Raw genomic sequence first — 6359 nt, forward strand, 5'->3', positions numbered from 1 at the left:
GTGTGCCAGGGATGACACCACTTGCCACTTCACGGTACAGTTTGAGTATCACCTTTTTAGAGAAATAATTGCGGCCTGGCATCTTCCACTGCAGTGTCCCAATGGCCACAAATTTACGTAAGGCCTCAGAGTCCACCAGCTAGTATGGCAACAGCTGGCGAGCTAACAGTTCTGCCATGCCAGCTGTCAGACGCTGGACAAGGGGGTGACTGGCAGAAATTTGGCTCCTTCCACTGAAAGATTTCCTTCACGGACACCTGGCTGCTGTGGGCAGAGAAGCAGGAACCGCTCAAGGGCAGAGTGGAGGAGGGTGGCTGAAGATGCTGCACTTGAAGAAGGAAGAGGGTGGCTTTTCTTTTGTGTGGCTTCTGCTCAGGTGCTCCTCCCATTGCAGTTTGTGCCTTTTTCTCCATGTGCCTTTGTAAGGCACTTTTCCCTACGTGAGTGTTGGCCTTTTTTTGGAGGCAGAGACAACAGATGGCATTGCTCCGATCTGCTGCAGACGCATGAAGAAAATTCCAAACCGCTGAGCCCCCCTGGGGTGATGGCACTATGGTGGCGTCAGCAGCTGACATTGAAGGGCATATTGGCTAGCTGTCCATAGGTGGCGATACATGGCGCCGGATACTGCCACCAGCTGTTTCTGACAAGCTTTCAGCAACTAGTCTCCTACTCCTCTCTGACTCCCCCTCTGAACTGTCCCCTGTTCATCTCCTCTATTGAGAACATGCGTGGGATCCGTATCATCGTCCTCATCACAATAATCCTGCCCAGCTTTGCTTGCCTCAAACTGCACCGACAGCAGGTACTTCATCATCTTCACATGTTACGTCCATAGTGTCGCCGCCTAACTCAGACATATGAGGTGGTGTAAATTGCTTAGCGCCTTCATCTGGTTGTAACAATAATGGCTGTGAATTGGTTAATTCCCCACCAAATAACTTCTGCGAAGTGTCAAATGCAGTGGATGTGGTCCTTGTAGTAGTGCTGGTGGCTGTGGAAGAGGAGGTGCTCTGTTAGTCAACCATGTCCTGACAATCTTGGGAGTTGATAGGACGTGCCTTCTTCTGAGCACTTTACTTTGGTCGAGGGCCACACAAAATCACATCAACCCGACCTCGCACAGACCTGCCGGGTGGCCTTCCTCTGGGTCTACCTCTGCCTGTTTTGTCCGTAGTCTATATTGGGGGGGGGGGGGAGAGAGAATGAAGTGAAAGGTATGCACTGACTTGACTAATACAATGTGCAGTCACACAGGTGCAGTTAACAGGTATGCACGGAGTGGTATATCGCACTGCGTGCACTCACGTAGGTGGATGCACTGAACACAACAGATGGGTATTACAATGTGCACCTGTCACACACAGACAGGTAGCGGACAGGCACCGTGACACTGCGTGCGCTCACGTAGGTGGGTGCACTGCGAACAGGTAGGTAGGAATATGCAGTACTGGGTATTACAATATGCAGCTGCCTGATGCACACAGGTAGTGTGGCAGTGGCACACACAGTATGAATTATCAAGTCTGTCTATGCAACACAAGTGTCAATGGGACACACAGGAAAAAAAATAGATTGGCTCTCCAAAGAGATGTTGTGGGGTGCTATTTTTTTTTTTTTTTTTTTTTTTTTTTGCAATAAGAATCAGTAAGGAGCCTAACTAATCTTTCCCTATGAGTCTGCTCTGTCTGCAGCAGCTGTCCCTTCTCTATTTACTGCAGGCACACAAGTGAGTATAATGGCTGGCAGTGCCTGCCTTTTATAAGGGTGGGAGTGGCTTCAGGAGGGAGTGTAGCCTGATTGGCTACAATGTGCCTGCTGACTGTGTAGAGGGTCAAAGTTGACCCTAATGGTGCACTATGCGGGTGAACCAAACTTCCAGAAAAGTTCCCGGTTTGCCGCGATTGCGAACCATGGAAGTTCATCGGCGAACCGTTCGGGCCATCTCTAGTTGTAATTGGGAGAAATGGGAAAAATGTGTGGGGTTTTATCTAGTCACTTTTTTGTTTTACTTTAAAACTACAATTGCTGTTAAAAGGCATACAATAATTCTGAGCAAGAAGCACCACCCAAAGAGTCCAATTTGTAGTGAAGATAAGTAGAGATCATTTAGAGGTGGTGATTAGTGAAAGTTATTGGCAAATGGATAGCAGGCACACTGGAATTTTAAAATTGCTTTGGTCCATTAGGAGAAACGCCTTTTCAGTGGTAAAGTAGTTGAGGTTAGAGCAGGGCATCAGGAGCAACTGTACTTTGTGGGAAGGTTGGACATGAGTTTTATGGCCCAGGACCATCTGACTGCTACTGGCCATGTTAGTGTCTCGACAGGGAAGTGCTTGTACATGTTCTACTGGGCATGCTTTAACTAAAAGTAGACATGCAACCTCTCCCTTAAAGCGGACCCAAACCAAACATTTTTTTTTTTTTTTTTTTTTTTATTAAAAATATTCAGTTGCACCACTCTGACACATTCAAAGATAAATAAACACTCCTTCAAACCTATGATCATTTCAGTGCATGCTTTTCACCCTTCTCTTTTCATAACTAGGGTTATACAGGTGGCAGCCATTAGCAATTCCTCCATTGCCAGACACCATCTACTCCACCAGTTTGCCAGATTTTTTTCCCGGCAATTTGAAAGGAAGGGGAGGGGTTCCTCCAATAAATGTAAAATATTTTATATTTGTCATCATGCAGCTGAAAAAAGGCTGCTATATATTATAATTTAGAAAATAGATTTTATTTCTGAAATCTTGTATTTTTAATTTGAGTCCACTTTAACCCTTGTAAGCACCAGAGCTTGAGCAATAGTTTGGTGCCCAATGCTGTACAGACACTTCTCAAGTCTACGCTAACAGTGTTCTGCTAATGAGGAGGAGGTACAATGACGACAGTTGGCAGGGGGAGTAGGGCAACAATGCCCTCAGCATGCAATTTGCCAATCTGATCTCTTGCTGACTCAGAGGGGATTGGTGCCTGCTGTACACATGTTCATTCTCAGTAGAGGCAGCTCCCATCTAACGTGTACAAGGCATTTCTATGGAATTGTACTATTTGCTAATCTGGTTTAATGATGTATCATGAAGCTTGCCTTGTATGCCTATAGTAATTGTGTTTGTTTGTTTTTTCAGTTATGTGGGGAAAGCCAAGGAGGAGGCTAAAAATGGCAAAATCTGGCAAATTTGCAAAGCGCTAACTCCATTAGACCTACGGAAAACCGCAAAGCTCGAATTTCAGACATTAAAGCTCTCAAACCTCCCCAACAATGGTCTGCTGAAACATTGTTTAAAAAGATTGTACGACTACCAAAAGGAAGGGGTGGCATTTTATACAGTTTGTACCGAGATGGAAAAAAAGGAGGAATTCTGGCCGATGATATGGGGCTTGGCAAAACCATCCAAGTAATTGCTTTTCTCTCTGGTATGATTGCTTCAAAACAAATCAAAACAGTTCTTTTGATTATGCCAACAGCGCTAGTTAGCAATTGGGAGAAGGAGATTGAAAAGTGGACTCCAGACACGCAGTACAAAATTTTCCATGGGGCTGAGAGAAGACTAAAGACCTAGAGAAAATACAGAAAGAAGGTGGCATAATTATATCTACATACAAAATGATACTAAATAACTGGCAGCAAGTGTCTTCCTATAATGGCGCAAAGTTTATATGGGATTATTTTATTTTGGATGAAGCTCATGAGAGAAAAAATCCAAAAACACACAAACACGTGTTTGTGTGTTTTTTATATATGTGTGTTTTATATACGTGTGTGTGGTGGTTTTTTTATATACATAGGTGTGTGGTGGTTTTATATACATAGGTGTGTGTGTGTGTGTGTGTGTGTGTGTGTGTGTGTGTGTGTGTGTGTGTGTGTGTGTGTGTGTGTGTGTGTGTGTGTGTGTGTGTGTGTGTGTGTGTGTGTGTGTGTGTGTGTTTTTTTTTGTTTTTTTTTTATATATATTTGGGTGTATACTTTTAATCATGTTCTTAACCATATTCGCGTGTACATCACTTGTGGTTGAATGGTCTATGGACAATATAGCCTTGACCATAACAATACGATTATGTTTTTTTAATATTCCCGCCTCAGTATTGTAAGGAATTTTAAGCATAAGTATATACACTGTCAGCCATTTTGTCTCTTCTGCAGCCATCTTAGAATCCATATATAATGCAGTAAGCTTCTAGTCTCTCTAGTCTCGCTAAAGCTTGAAGACTGTACCTGGCATGCATCACTGCATTGTTACTTCTGCTTTCCTGATCTATTTCAGCCATCGGCCGAATGAAACCGAAAGTAACTTCTAATGTGCCACCCTAACTTTCAACAAGCACCTGCAGAGATATGTCATATGTTATGCTGGGAAAGTCCTCTCATTTAAATTAGTTATTATGAAGTCCTCTCATGTATTATGTAAATCATGTAGTATGTTAATGTGCTGGAATTTCTATGTCTACTGCGGCTGTGCAGGATGTACAAATTACTGTATAAATATGATTCAAAGGCAATACATCCAATCTGTCTATCAGTCACAACCTGTCTGTGTGTCTTTAATTGCGGCTGACCAGATTCAAAACCAGTACTGGTAAAGAAATCACAGAGTATTATTTCTAGGTCATCCTCGAGGGTCCAGTGAGTCTGTAAAGTGACCAGTCCTTACAAGTATATTGCTCATTTAATGTATATTTTTAGCAACACAGATGTATGGTATTATATTGATACTACTAACCGTATACATTTATCTACTGCCTTGTATAAAATTATTTATTTTATTATTTTGTATACTCTACTGAAGTATTCATTTAACTTGTTATGTTGTATACTGTACTACATCCACTAGAGGGCAACTTTGTACTATAATAATGGAATATACTATATATCGTGGTATCTTGAAACAGTATGTATGCTTTTATACTAACAGTATGGGCTTTATTACTCCTAGTGCTTTTACTTCCAACAGAACACACTTCAGGAAGCAATGTCACACCACTTTCATTGCATGTTCTAGTTCCCTGTGGGACGGTTGAATCCCTTTCCCACAACTAATATGGCGGCTCCATACAGTCTGCTACAATGCGCATGCGTGGGCCGTCGCTCACTCCGCAAATACGTTACATCATATGCAATGTGGGGTGGCACGTAAGTGGCGCACGCAAGCGCAGTAGATTCCAACATCTGTGCGCACTACACTGTGTGCGCATTAGAACATACGCACCTGTTTCCACTTATGGCGGCGTAACGTACGTGTAACGCCGCCTTAACAAATCCGACCCTCCCACAGCAGATCGGATTCTCATTGGTCATCCGCCGCCCTCACATACGTCACCTTCCCATCCCTCAGCAATCTCCCTATCTTATACACCCGATGTTTACCCCACACATCCCCGCCCCCTGCACGTGTCTAATGACCGACATACAGCCAGACACTTACGCCCCCTGCACATCCCCGCCCCCTGCACGTGTCTAATGACTGACATACAGCCAGACACGCCCCCTGCCAGCCCTGCCCGTAATCCCTCATTAGCATGATTAATTAGCCCTCCCTTTCCAAGTGTTTTCCTATTTAAAGGCCTCATTAATCACACTACAGCACGGAGGTGCCAAGCTCATATTGGATCCCACGCTGGTAAGTGGTTTCATTCATTTCAATTACATACTACAGTATATCGCACAGGTGAGCAACACCATGCTAATTTGAGTCTGTCTTTGTCTTTGTCAATATCCTAATTTTATGTTATTATTCAACACCCAGCTAAATCCAGTATCATTTAAGCCATCAACCATAAGAAAAGTGGTTTTCACCAAATGTTTTCCTCCCTAGATCGATTATCTCTCCCTACTTTCCCCTTCGCCTACAGATATATTATGTCCACTTTTTTTTTTTTTTACCTCAATACAAGATATCCTCACCCACACTATTTCCCAAATGAACCTATATATAATAAATACATCACCCTCTCATTTGCCCACTAAACTTGTTATATCACAGCGAAGGCCGATACAGCGTTCTGACATGCTCTTTATTGTTTTCTTTCTTCTTCTGTCATATTCTTTAGTGTGATACTCCGGTTGTTTATTGCCTGAAGTGGGATGTTGCCCGTGAAATGCGTTGCAGATATTGTTTAGGAGTATGCAAATAAATTATTGTACCTTCAATCAACAGCATTGTGTCTGTCTTTGGGCGCTGCCGGTCCACCACTGCCACCCGAACACTTTTTAAACTTTTTAGCGATATTTACTCTTTTGGCGCCTCTGTATCTCTATGTCCACTAGGGCAGCTGAATGCTTTGAAAGCCTTGTGTGACCATCCCAGACTCTTGTCAGCTAGAGTGTGTGTTCAGCTTGGGCTGGAGGGAGATGAGGT

The 6359-nt window shown here is 43.3% G+C and overlaps 1 long non-coding RNA gene across 1 annotated transcript; it reads left to right on the forward strand.

The window, feature by feature from the left end:
• The first annotated feature begins 3223 nt into the window (after nucleotides 1–3223).
• Nucleotides 3224–6157, forward strand: LOC137525240 (uncharacterized). Its single transcript, XR_011022900.1, has 2 exons — nucleotides 3224–3420; nucleotides 6052–6157. It is a non-coding gene; the product is annotated as an uncharacterized lncRNA (long non-coding RNA).
• The last annotated feature ends 202 nt before the right edge of the window (nucleotides 6158–6359 follow it).

Source organism: Hyperolius riggenbachi, chromosome 7 (assembly GCF_040937935.1).
Source record: "Hyperolius riggenbachi isolate aHypRig1 chromosome 7, aHypRig1.pri, whole genome shotgun sequence".
Lineage (NCBI taxonomy): Eukaryota > Metazoa > Chordata > Amphibia > Anura > Hyperoliidae > Hyperolius > Hyperolius riggenbachi.